Here is a 14,265-nt window from a genome sequence, read left to right as displayed (position 1 = left end):
GTCTTACCAGAAATCTCTCCAAGGTAATCTGACTGTGTTTAAATATATGTGTAGATGTGAATCATCCTACTTCCCTCCTAAAAATTTCTCTTATGCATCTTGAGGACCACTCATTTGCATACTACCAAGGAACCTTTTCATATTACCGATGGAAAAGTATCTTTAGAAGTCTCCTGGGGTTTCAGTTTTCCCCAGTCTGAAATCACGGCGTTCAAGCTGTCAAACTCCAGTGAACACGCTTGTTCCACTGGATATCTTATGTGTCTTCTTTCAACTGTGGGGTCATGCTCATCTCAGTAGATGTAGTACCCAGGCATGGATTTTAACAGTGTAGAGTGAATGAGGCAGATTTTCATGCCAGAAATTATGCAGGATATTTGCATGTAGGAAACTAAAACCTAAGACTGACGAGTTCATGGAACAGGGCAGTGTTGAGAATAGTTCAACAATGTGCCTGAAGTTCTGTCCAGTGTAATAAGTTTTTTTAAAAGACCTTCATATTGGAAAGGGACAAATAAAACTGTGTTTATTTGCAGAAAATAAGAGTATATAGAGACAATTCTATCTATCTAAAAAAAGCTTCTAAAACTAATAAGAGTTTAGCAATGTCGCTGGATATAGATCATTATACTTGTGGTTTTATACTAGCAGTGAGCAATTGGCAATTGAGACAAAAACAACGCAATTTAAAATAGCATTAGACAATAAATATTAAGTGGATAAATATGACAGAAGATGTATCAGATAGATCAATTGAAAACTATAAAACATTAGGAAGATGAATTAATGAGGATCTAAGTAAGCAGAGACATAAACTTTATTCATGAGTCAAAAGACTGAATATTAAGATGTCGCTTGCCCTCAAAGTTTTTGATAGATTCAATGCAATAAAAATCAAAATTCCAGAATTGTTTAAACATAAATTGAGAGGCTGACTCTAACATTCATATAGAAGTGTAAAGGCCCTAGAATAGCCAAAGAAAACTTTAAAAAATAGAACAAAGTTGGGGGAGTTACCCTACTTCATTTCAAGGCTTATAAACTAACAATGATCGGTATAGTGTGGAATTGTCATAATTATAGCAGTGTATCAATGGAAGAGAATAAAGTCCAGGAATGGATCCACATGTATATGCATATATAGACAACTAATTATTGATAAAGATGCAAATGAAGATTAGAGGAGAGAATGATAGTGTATTCGACCATTGATCTGAAACAATTGGATATCCATATGCAAAACTAAATTGCAGTCCATACCCTATCTATCTATCTATCTATCTATCTATCTATCTATCTATCTATTTATCTATCGAATCTATCTATCAAGGGAGAGAGAGAAAGAAAGATATTTTAAGGAATTGTCTCAGGTGACTATGAGGTCTGATAATCCAAAATCTGCAGGACAGGCCAGCAGGCTAGAACCGACACAGCGTTTTGATGTTCCAATCTTGTGGTGGAATTCCTTCTCCAGGAAACCTCGGTCTTCAACTGATTGGATGAGGCGCACCCACATTATGGAGGTTAAATGCTTTACTTAAAATCAACTGATTGTAAATGTTGATCACATGTACAAAATACCTTCACAGCAACAGCTAGGCTAGTGTTTGACCACACAACTGAATACTATAGCCTAGAAAAGTTGACACATAAAACTAACCATTGCACATACCTTGCCCCATACAAAAATGTAACTCAAAATGAATCGTGGCCTTAAATGTCAAAAATTTTTTTTCTAGGAGAAAACAGAAGAAAATTTTTACAACCTGGGGTTATGTCTTAGTCAGCTTTGGCTTCCATAACAAAATGGCATGGATTATTTAGCTGAAGCAACAGAAACTATTTTTTTTTCACAGTTTTGGAGACTAAAAGTCACAGATAAAGGACTGGAGGGGTGGGTTTATTATTCCCAGCTTGTAGATGGCCCGTTCTCATTATGTTCATTCTTTTCCTTTCATCTGTACATGTGCATAGAGAGAGGGAGAAGGGGGGGGGAGAGAGAGAGAGAGAGAGAGAGAGAGAGAGAGAGAACTCATGCAAGCAAAGAGTGCTTTCTTGTGTCCCTTCTTATAACCACACTAATCCTGTGGAATCAAGGCCCCACCCTTATGACTTCTTTTAATATTAATTACTTTCTTAGAGGCTCCATCTCCAAATAGAGACACCCTGGGGCTGAGGGCTTCAAATATGGATTTGATAGAGGACATAACCATTAGCAAAGAATAAACACATAGATTAATAAAACAGAATAGAGCTCAGAAACAGACTGGCAGACATATAGTCAGGTGAATTGCAACAAAGGCAATAATGGTAAAAGTATAGTTTTTTCCAACAAGTGGTGCCTGAACAATGGACATCTAGACACAAATAATAATAATAACCTAGACATACCCTGACAAATTTCACAAAAATCAACTCAAAATACATCATAGATCTAATGCAAAATGCAAAAACCATACAACTTCTATAAGAAAGCATAAGAGAAAATCTACATAATTTGAGTTTGATGATGAGTTTTAAAATTCAGCACCAAAAGTATCATCAATGAAGGAAAAATTAGCCAAGTTGGACGTTATTGAAATAAAAATCTTATGTTCTTTAAAAGACAGAGTTAACAGAATAAAAACAGAAGCTACAGACTAGTAGAAAACATCTGTAGTACACATATGTGATGAAGAACTTGTCTCTACAATATACATGACTTCCTAAAACTCAACAATAGAAAATAAACGAAAATAGTGAAGATCTGTGCAGACACTACACCAAAGAAGATATATAGACGGCAAATAAGCATAGTAAAAGTCCTGGACGTCCTTTGTCATTAGAGAATTGTGTACTAAAATCTGAAACCACCATACACCTATTAGAATGTCTGAAATAAAAAAAAAAGACTAATTGCTAGTGAAGATGTGGAGCAACAGAAACTCTCATTCACTGATGGTGGAAATGCAAAATGGTGCAGCCACTTTGGAAGACAGTTTGGAATTTTCTTAAAAAAACTGAGCATAGTCTTACGATAAGATTCAGCAATCCTACTCCTAGGTATTTACCCAACTGATTTGAAAACTTATGCCTACATGAAAATTGTATGTGAATGTGTACAATAGCTTGTTTCATAATCACCAAAACTACAAGCATCCAAGATGTATTTCTTTTGGTGAATGGATAAAAACCATAGATTAAAAAACAGAATAGAGCCCAGAAATAGACCTGCACACATATATTCAGGTGATTTATAACAAAGCACTAATGCTGAAAGTATAGTCATTCCAACAAATGGTGCATGAAAAATTGGACATCTATACACAAACAATAATAATAATAATAACCTAGACAAATCTTTAGGTATTTCACAAAGATTAACTCAAACTACATCATAGACCTAATGCAAAATGCAAAAATTATGCAACTTCTTTAAGAAACAAGAGAAAAATTACATAATTTTAAGTTTGGTAAAAAGTTTGTAAATTCAACACCAAAAGCGAAAGTAACAATGAGCACACATAGCACCGAGATGTAACTTTCTAGAACCATTTCCCATTAAAAGGAGCCAGATCTCTGGAGAAATGGCTTAGTTTAGGACTGGGGCAGAGCATAAACCCAATAAGCCTAGAGCATCTTGTAGTCCTAGAAATGGAGGGCTGAAGAATATAATAAAGGACATCACAGTGTTGTATTCAGTCAAATCCAGACTATGGAAAACTGGAAAGAACACAAGATCTGTTTCTTTCCAACAACAAGAAAACAGGTCATGTGGAGCGGACCTACAGATGATGGAAGACCTAAGGGGTATGACCAAAAAATCACTATATAATACTATATTTGGGTACTCATACAAAGAAACACAATTTTTATAAAGTGTAAGTCTACCAGATAAATGTGTAAAATAGTTGAAAGTTTGATAATCATTTATCTTTTAGAAATGAAAATAATATTAGGTTTTTGTTAATACAAAGTCCCTATCTTTTAAAAATTTCATATTAATTATTTAGAGATGAAATCGTATGATGTCTTAGATTTGCTCCACGTTACTCCAGCAGCTTAGATGCAGGTAGGTGAGTGTCTAACTGGAAACAGATTTGCCATGTAGTTAAGGTTATTGATGCTGAGTGTCAGATACACTGGGTTCACTATATTAGTCTCTCTATTAATCTATATGTGTGAGGCTTTCCCTAATAAAACATTTTTATCATAAATATCACTCCACTAAAAGTTAAATCATAAGTGAAATTGATCACTTTGTTGAAACAAATAAATAAGTCACCAAACTGATCCAAAAAGAAAACCTTAGTTAAACTATGCAAACTGAAACTATACAAGCTTAAACTATTCAAAGCTCAAGCCACCCTCAAACGTTCCATATTAATCAGTTTTGGAGGCCGGTTCTACTAAATGATCAGGGGAAACTAACCACCACCTTATCTCAGCTCTTCCAACGCACACAAAATATAGACAATTGTTCATTTCGTTTTCTCAGACGAGCCCTCTTGGATTCAAAAAACAGATGAGGACCACCTCCCACCCTTGATATAAAAAACACATCAAGCAAGCTCTGTTGCATAGCAGCAAATATCCTATGTAAATTAGTATAATATTAAATGAACAAACAGGCTCTGCCCAAGGAAAGAGAATATGATTCCACATTAGGAAAAAAAGTTTCATTGTAATTCTTTACATACAAACTAGAGTAGAAAAAAATTCGATTGTGTCAATTGGTACAGAAAAAGCTTTTGAAAGAAATTCTATGAGTTCGTGGTAAAAATATTTAGTTAACCTATATTGAAAGATAACTTCTATTCCTAAAATCAACAGCAAACATACTTAAAGTGAAACGTTCAAAGAATTATTAATGTCAGGAATAAGAAGTAGATGCAGGCTATTATCTCTGTGTTTTAAATCATCATTGAGACACAAAGGCAGAGCTATAAGTATTAAAATAAATAAGCTGTGTGAATATTGGAAAAATACATAATGCTTAGTGATGATACCAGTATCAGTCTTGAAAATTCAAAGGAATAGGCAAGTGGAATATTCAGGTGAATGGGCTTTCAGAAAGAGGTGTGTAACAGATTACCATAGCAAAATCAAAATCTTTGACATGTGAAAGCAATACTTAATTAGAACAAATCATAGAAAATATGCCATTTGCAATAGTAACAAAATCCAATAATTACCTGCAAAGAATCCTAACAAAAATGTATAATGTCTTTCTAGAGGCAACTATCAAAGTGTACTGATAGATTCAGGTTAAAAGGGTCTGAAATAAAGAGGAGCATAACCTATTCATTGATGGGAAACAGAACATTGCAAAAATGTCAATTATACTTAAATTATTTACAGTTTAGTGCCTTACCTGTAGCCGCCAAAATTATAATCAAATTTGGGCTGCTATTCTCTGCTTCCCAAATCAACCTGGAAAATTATAGAAGGGAAAAAGAAAGAGAAAAAAAAAAACAATATCAGCAAAAAAATCTAAACAACAAAACAGAGAAAGCCCTGGGTAAGACTGAAGACTATGTTGAACTGATACTTGTGCTTGGGACAGTGTTGGTTGGAAGAGGGTCAGCAGCAGAGATGTAGGAGATATCTGTAGCCTGCCTATACGGCAGATGACTGAATGAACAGACTGAACATTTTTAAATTTCCACCTCACTTCATTGCACAATCTGAAGCACCACCTCAAAACACAATGCCAGTAGCCCCAGAGTAATACCAGGACACCAGGAAAACTGTGTTGGTTAAGGCAATATGGCTCCGGAGTTCTGCTAATAACAGTGTGTAACCAACATAGTGGGAAAGGATTTGCGTTTTAAAAAATGTTTCAACAGAATATAAAGAATGGAACAGAAGCAGAATAGAATGTCAGAGTAAATCATGCATACTAAGGGTAGGTATTCTTTCACATAAATAAATACATATATTGCTACCTACATATGTACTTGGAAAATACATAAAACATATTTCTTTGATGGAGAGAATGAATCATTTAGGACAAAACGTTTGCAGAGTCTACCTCTGGCTGGTGAGGAACCCCTGTGAGAAGATGTGTCTTCTCCCAGAGGTCATTACAATCACGGGTGCTGCAGCTCCCCAGGGACCATCTGGCCTTGGACCCGTAACCATGCTCTGCAAGGGGTACAGCTGGGCAAATGCTCAGAGGTGACAGAAACAGAGCATCTCCCACCCATCACTTCATCAAAGAGCCAGCAGCCAGGAGGAGGACTCTCCTGAGTGAGGACTGAGGGTCCAACTGCCCCCACAGAGAGGGGCCACAGAATCCAGCTCAGTCCCTTCTGTCAGCCCTGGAAGACCCTGGCAATGTTGTCACCCTGACCACATTTCTCAGAGTCAAAAACTTGGTCTGAGGGAAACAGACACCATAAACAGAGAACAGGGGCCCAGGCTCTGCCAGGCATCAATGTCAATAAGGAAGGAGATCACTACTATTCTTGCTGCCCTCTTTCTTCCACCTTGCCTAGTTCACAAGACAAAAGAGATAAAGCAAAAAGTTAGAAAGAAACAAAAGTAAGATAAATAGTCAGACAACCTTGGCACCACCACCCGACCCTAGGAGTAAAAAAAAAAAGTAATAATAATATCAACCTCTGACCTAAACTATTTGTGTTATCTGTAAATCCCAGACACTGTATGAAAAAAGCACTGTAAAACTTTTTGTTCTGTTAGCTGATGCATGTAGCCCCCAGTCACGTTTCCCACGCTTCCTCGATTTATCACGAACCTTTCATGTGGACCCCTTAAAGTTGTAAGCCTTTTAAACGGCCAATAATTTCTTTTTCAGGGAGCTCGGCTCTTAAGACGCGAGTCTGCGGACTCTCCCGGCCTAATAAAAAACCTCTTCCTTCTTTAATCCGGTGTCTGAGGATTTTTGTCTGCGGTTTGTCGTGCTACATCAGGACCCTGAGAAATGGCAGGCTTCCCCACCCCCACCCCCACCACGACCCCAGTGCCATGATCCCCATCGCCACCCCCAACCCCATCCTCAACACCAAGACCGCCACCCCGCACCGCCACTCCCACCCACATTAAGGCAGGATCTGGTTCTGCCCTTTCTGTCAACCCAGAGAAGCGCCAGGTGGCCCGGATGTGATGCCACTGAATTGTGCATTGGAGGTCAGAGAGAAGCCAGGTTCTTGGGCTTAGGGGCAGCTTGAGGTTGGTGGAAGGAAGCAGGCCCAGGCTCTGTGAGGGGTCAAGGCGAGAGGCTGAGAGAGGTCTGAGGACACCCCACCCCAGATAGAGAGCCCCAAATAATCCAGCACCGCTCCTGCTGCCAGCCCTGGAATACCCAGGAGCAGACTTCTCAGGCAGGGCAGCCCCCAGCCCCCCGCAGCTTAAGCCCCAGGGTATTCTGGAGACAGAAGCTGGTGTGACCAGGAAAGGGCTGGTTAGGAGAGGGCAGCGTCCAGGCTCTGCCAGGCATTAACATCAGGAATGTAATGGAGGGCTGAGGGTCCCTCTCCTCTATTCCCATCCCCTACCACATCCCCATTCCCATCTTCATTCCCAACTCCATCATCACCCCCATTCCCCAACAGCACCCTCATCCTCCCCAGCCCCCACCATCCTCATCCCTACCTCATCCCCACCCTCATCTCCCCAACCCTTACCCCCCTATAGCCCCATCCTGCAGAATCCGGGTCTGCCCCTGCTGTCACCCAGGAAGCCCTGGGCCAGATGTGATGCCACTGATTTGCGCATTGGAGGTTAGAGGGAAGCGAGCTTCTTGGTCTGACCAGCAGCTTTGGATTGGCAGAGGGAAGCGGGCCCAAATTCTGTGAGGAATAAGGTGAGAGCTGAGGGAGGGCTCAGGATGCTCCCATCCCAGATAGAGGGCCCCAAACAATCCAACTTCGCCCCTGCTGCCAGCCCTGGACCACCTGGGGGCAGACTTCTCAGTCAGGGTCACCCCCAGCACCCTGCCAACCCCGTCACTTAAGCTGCAGGGGACTCTGGAGTCAGAGCAGGGCTGCTTAAGAGAGGACAGGGCCCAGGCTCTGCCAGGCATCAAAGTCAGGACCCTAAGTTAGGGCTAAAGGCCCCCTACTCCCATTCCCATCCCCCACTCCATCCCCTTTTCCATCTGCACTCCTAACCCCATTCCCTACCAGAACTCCCATCCTCCCCAGCCCCCACTACCCTCACCCCACCCTCATCTATCCCACCTTCACCCCCCTATCCCTACATCCTGGTAGAATCCGGTTTCGTCCCTGCTTTTAACCCAGGGAATCCCCAGGTACCCGGATGTGACACCACTGACTTGCACGTTGGGGGTCAAAGAGAAGTGAAGTTCTGGCTCTGAGTGGCGGCTTGAGATTGGCGGAGGGAAGCGGGCCCAGGCTCTGTGAGGAGGCAAGGTGAGACCCTAAGGGAGGACTCAGGAGGCCCCCACCCCAGATAGAGGGCCCCAATAATCCAGCACTACTCTTGCTGCCAGCCCCAAACTATCTGGGGGCGGACTTCTCAGTCTGGGTCACCCCCTGCAACCTGCCAAACCCTGTGGCTTAAGCCGCAGGGGAATCTGGAGTCAGAGTTTCGTGTGACCAAGGCAGGGCTGGTTAGGAGAGGGCAGTGCCCAAGCTCTGCCAGGCATCAACGTCAGGACCCTAAGTGAGGACGGAGGGCCCCCAACCCCCATTCCCATCCCCCACTCCATCCCCATTTCCATCTGCACTCCTAACCCCATCCCCACCCCCATCCCCCACCAGAACCCCCATCCCCTACCAGAATCTCTATCCTGCCCGCTGCCCACCACCTTCATCCCTACCCCCACCATTCCCTTCTTCCCCACCCCTGACCCCCGTCCTCAGCTTCCCACCCCCCCACACCCTGGCAGAATTCGGTTCTGCTCCTGCTTTCAACCCAGGGAATCCCTGGGTGACCAGATGTGATGCCACTGTCCTGTGCATTTGAGGTCAAGAGAGAAGCAAGGGTCTCGCTCTTGGGGCAGTTGGAGATCAGCCAAGGGCAGCGGGCCCCGGCTCTGTGAGGAGGCAAGGTGAGATGCTGAGGGAGGACTGAGGAGTATCTCACTCCTGGTAGCGATCCCAAATAATCCAGTGCCACCTCTCCTGCTGCTAGCTCTGGACCATCCAGGGCAGGACTCCTTAGGCTGGGCAACCCCCAGTCCCCCACCACTTAAGCCACAAGGGACTCTGGAGACAGAGCTTGGTATGACCAGGGCAGGACTGGTTAGGAGAGGACAGCTTCCAGGCTCTGCCAGGAAACAATGTCAGGAACCTAAGGGAGAGCTGAGGGTACCCCCACCCCAAACTCCATTCCCATCCCTACCCCCATCCCCCACCTACACCCCTATTCCCACACCCATCCCTACTGGCAACTCTATCCCACATCTCCCACCCGCTCCTGGCAGAATCCGGTTCTGCCCCTGATTTCAACCAGGGAAGCCCTGGATGGCCGGATGTGATGCTGCTGACTTGTACATTGTGGGTCAGAGAGAATCAAAATCAAGGGCATGGTTCTGAGGATCCGATTGAGATCAGCAGAAGGGAATGGGTCCAGGCTCTGTGAGGAGCAAGGTGAGACCATGAGGAAGGAATGAGGAGGCCCTCACCCAGATAGAGGACCCCGAATAATCCAGCACTGCCTCTGCTGCCAGCCCTGGACCACCCGGGGCAGACTTCTCAGGCTAGACCGTCCGCCCTCCCCACTGCCACTTAAGCCACAGGGGACTCTGGAGTCAGACTTTGGTGTGACCAGGGCAGGGCCGGTCAGGAGAGGGCAGGGTCCAGGCTCTGCCAGGCATCAAAGTCAGGATCCTGAGAGAGAATTGAAGGCCCCCACCCCAACCCCTATACCCATCCCTAACCCCATACCCGCCCTACTTACATTCCCATCCCCATCCCTACACCCAACCCCATCTTTGCAGCATCTGTTTCTTTCTCTGCAGTCAACCCACAGAAGCCCCAGGAATGACAGACAGGCAGGCCGATCCTGACATCCACATCCAGGACTGAAGGAGGGAAGGGGCTTAGTATCATGAGCAGGACCTCAGGGGAGTCTCTGCTCCTCAGGAGGGCCCAAGCCCTGCTGGGTGTAGAGGGAGGCCTCAGAGGACGCAGGTCCTCAGGATGGGGGTCCACTCCCCCCCGTCTGAGACTGAGGCACCTCCTCTTTCGTCCTTGGGAATCGGAGAGATGGAGACTCAGGTCAACAGAGGGTGGGGCCCAACCCTGCCAGGGTCAAGGAGAGGAAGAAGAGGGAGGACTCAGCGTACCTTGGAGTCCAGATCAATGGGGACCTTGGCCCTGGGAGGTCCAGTACACAGTGGCCACCTGTAGCCCATGCTTGCTGCACCTTCTGGGTGACAGAGAGGAGAGGGCTGTGGTCAGAGCAATGGTAACTCAGGTCAACAGAGGGAGTAGTCCCAGGATCCGCAGGCCCCGATGTGTGCCCCATTCATGAAGATTGGGGATACCTCGGCTCAGAAAGAAGGGACCCCACAGAGTCTGACTATCTCCTGATTTTTGCTCAGAGGGGACCAGATCAGGGATGGCCCTATGTGCTAACCTCACTTGTGCCACAGGAAAGAAGTTGAGGAGCCCTCAGGGAGATGGGGTCTTGCAGTAAAGGGGAGCTATCTGCTCATCTCAGGGAATTTCAGGTTGAAGAATGGCAGGCCCCATCAGGATGAAGAGTAACCCACAGGAGGCCATAGGAACACTTACCCCAGAACATACCTGAACACCCCATGTGGGGGTGACAGGATGTGACTCCATCTCATTCCTGTTTTCAGATCTCAGGGAGGTGAGGAACTTGTTCTCAGAGGGTGACTCAGGTCAACACAGGGGCCACCATCTGGCCAATAGACAAAGTGGTCCCAGGATCTGTCAGTAGTTCTGGTGAGGAACATGAGGGAGGATTGAGGGCACTCTTGGGCCAGAACACAGATGAGGACCTCACAGAAATCTGCCCTGCCCCTGCTATCACTCCAGAGATCATGGGCAGGGCTGTCTGCTGAGGTGTCCCCCACCCCACTTACCCTGGGTTCATTGGTGTCAGTGAGGGGGAGATCTTGGTCTGAGGGGTCTGCACTCAGGTCAGTAGAGGGAGCGTCTTAGGCCCTGCCAGGAGACAAGGTGAGTACCAAGCAGGTTCCTCACCCAGGACACATGGATTCCAATGGATTTCAGCATCTCTTGCTGTCCTTCCCAGGAGGACCTGGGCACGGTGTGGCCAGATGTGAGTCTCCTTATGTCCTGTTCCCTATCAGAGATGTGAGCTCTTAATCTGAGTTTCTCAGGCCAGCAAAAGGGTTGGATCCAGGCCTTGCCAGGAGAAGGGTAAGGGCCCTGCATGAGCACAGAGGGGACCATCCACCACAAGAGGGTGGAGACCTCACAGATTTCAGCTTGCCCTCCTGTTAGCACTGGGGTCCTGAGGCTGTGCTTGCAGTCTGCACCCTGAGGGCCCATGCATTCCTCTTCCAGGAGCTTCGGGAAACAGACACTGAGGCCTTGGTCTGAGGCAGGGCCCTCCGGTCACAGAGCAGAGGAGATGCAGATGTCTAGTGCCAGCAATGAATGTTTGCCCTGAATGCACACTAATGGCTCCCACCGCCCCAGAACCCATGGGCCTCGCCCTCTCTACCGTCAGTCCTGCAGAATCAGCCTCTGCTTGCTTGTGTACCCTGAGATGTCCTCTCACTTTTTCCTTCAGGTTCTCAGGGGAAAGGCTGACCAGGATCACCAGGAGGCTCCAGAGGATCTCCAGGAGGTCCCAGAGGATCCCCAGGAGGCCCTAGAGAAGCACCAAAGGAGAAGATCTGTAAGTAAACCTTTGTTAGAGTCTCCAAGGTTCAGTTCTTAGCTGAGGCTCTCACATGCTCCCTCTCTCTCCAGGGCAGTGGGTATCCATTGCCCAGCTCCTGCCCACACTCCTGCCCTGACCAGAGTCATCATGTCTCTTGAACAGAAGAGTCAGCACTGCAAGCCCGAGGAAGGCCTTGAGGTCCAAGAAGAGGCCCTGGGCCTGGTTAGTGCGCAGGCTGCCGCTACTGAAGAGCAGGAGGCTGCGCTCTCCTCCTCTCCTCTGGTCCCAGGCACCCTGGGGAGGTGCCTGCTGCTGGGTCACCAGGTCATCTCCAGAGTCCTCAGAGTGCCTCTGCCTTCCCCACTGCCATTGATTTCACTCTATGGAGGTAATCCATTAAGGGCTCCAGCAACCAAGAAGAGGAGGGGCCAAGTACCTTTCCTGACCTGGAGTCCGTGTTCTGAGCAGCACTCAGTAAGAAGGTGACTGACTTGATTCATTTTCTGCTTCTCAAGTATTGAGTCAAGGAGCCAGTCACAAAGGCAGAAATGCTGGAGAGTGTCATCAAAAAATTACAAGCACTACTTTCCTGTGATCTTCGGCAAAGCCTCCGAGTCCTTGCAGCTGGTCTTTGGTATTGACGTGAAGGAAGTGGAACCCACCAGCAACACCTACATTGTCACCTGCCTGGGACTCCTATGATGGCCTGGTGGTTGATAATAATCAGATCATACCCAAGACGGGCCTCCTGATAATCGTCCTGGGCATGATCGCAATGGAGGGCAAATGCGTCCCTGAGGAGAAAATCTGGGAGGAGCTGAGTGTGATGAAGGCGTACGTTGGGAGGGAGCACAGTGTCTGTGGGAAGCCCAGGAAGCTGCTCACCCAAGATTTGGTGCAGGAAAACTACCTGGAGTACCGGCAGGTGCCCGGCAGTGATCCCGTATGCTATGAGATACTCTGGGGTCCAAGGGAGCTTGCTGAAACCAGCTACTTGAAAGTCCTGGAGCATGTGGTCAGGGTCAATGCAAGAGTTCGCATTTCCTACCCATCCCTGCGTGAAGCAACTTTGAGAGAGGAGGGAGAGGGAGTCTGAACATGAGTTGCAACCAGGGTCAGTGGGAGGGGGGCTGGGCCAGTGCATCTTCCAGGGCTCCGTCCAGTAGTTTCCCCTGCCTTATGTGACATGAGGCCCATTCTTCACTCTTTGAAGAGAGCAGTCAGCATTCTTAGTAGTGGATTTCTGTTCTATTGGGTGACTTTGAGATTTATCTTTGTTTCCTTTTGGAATTATTCAAATATTCCTTTTAATGGATGGTTGAATGAACTTCAGCATTCAAATTTATGAAGGATAGTAGTCACACACAGTGCTGTTTGCATAGTTTAGGAGTAAGAGTCTTGTTTTCTATTCAGATTGGGAAATGCATTCTATTTTGTGAATTGGGACATAGTAACAGCAGTAGAGTAAGTATTCATTTAGAAATGTAAATGAGTTAGCAGTAAAATTGACGAGGTAAAGAAATTTAAAAATATTTAATTCTTGCCTTATACTCAGTCTATTCTGTAAATTCTTTTTTTAAAAAAATGCATACCTGGATTTCCTTGGCCTTTGAGAATGTAAGATAAATTAAATCTGAATAAATAATTCTCCTTGTTCACTGGCTCATTTCATCTCTATGCACTGAGCATTTGCTCTGTGGAAGGCCCTGGGTTAATAGTGGAGATGCTAAGGTAAGCCAGACTCACCCCTACCCACAGGGTAGTAAAGTCTAGGAGCAGCAGTCATATAATTAAGGTGGCGAAATGCCATCTAAGATGCAGAAAAAAAGTAAGAGGGGGTGAGGGTGTGGTGCTCCAGGTGAGCGTGGTCCAGGTGTAAATGCCTTGTGTGGGGCCTTTTGGGCTTTGGGAAACTGCAGTTTCTTCGGAGGGAGCTGATTCTAATGAATTGGAGGGGTCCAGGGCCAGATTCTCAGAGGGTGTGAGAAAAGCTCGTAATGGAAAACTGAACAGTTCTTTTATGATGGTGGATGAACAGAGAAGAGTGGAGTAGGAATGGAAAGTGTCTTGTGCTTTAGTCCCAGTGTTGTTGAACACAGTACAAGAGCTAGGTGATGAACACTTATCATCTGAAAACGTTTCCTGAGAGAGAAGCATAAATCTCCCTGGAAAGGAGACCCAGAAGCCACTGGCCAGGTACTTTTCTGCCTGACTGGGAGAACTAGAGCTGACTCTATTAAAAATGAATTCTAGGCCGGGCGCGGTGGCTCAAGCCTGTAATCCCAGCACTTTGGGAGGCCGAGATGGGCGGATCACGAGGTCAGGAGATCGAGACCATCCTGGCTAACACGGTGAAACCCCATCTCTACTAAAATAATAAAAACTAGCCGGGCGAGGTGGCGGGCGCCTGTAGTCCCAGCTACTCGGGAGGCTGAGGCAGGAGAATGGCGTAAACCCGGGAGGCGGAGCTTGCAG

The 14,265-nt window shown here is 46.0% G+C and overlaps 1 pseudogene; it reads left to right on the top strand.

Moving 5' to 3' along the window:
- Positions 1-9,003: 9,003 nt before the first annotated feature.
- LOC117078199 lies at positions 9,004-12,886 on the top strand (annotated as a pseudogene).
- Positions 12,887-14,265: the final 1,379 nt, after the last annotated feature.

Source organism: Trachypithecus francoisi, unplaced genomic scaffold (genome assembly GCF_009764315.1).
Source record: "Trachypithecus francoisi isolate TF-2019V2 unplaced genomic scaffold, Tfra_2.0 Lachesis_group6, whole genome shotgun sequence".
Taxonomy (NCBI): domain Eukaryota; kingdom Metazoa; phylum Chordata; class Mammalia; order Primates; family Cercopithecidae; genus Trachypithecus; species Trachypithecus francoisi.
The sequence above is the reverse complement of the archived record's forward strand: the minus strand, read 5'-3'. Positions and strand labels throughout refer to the sequence as shown.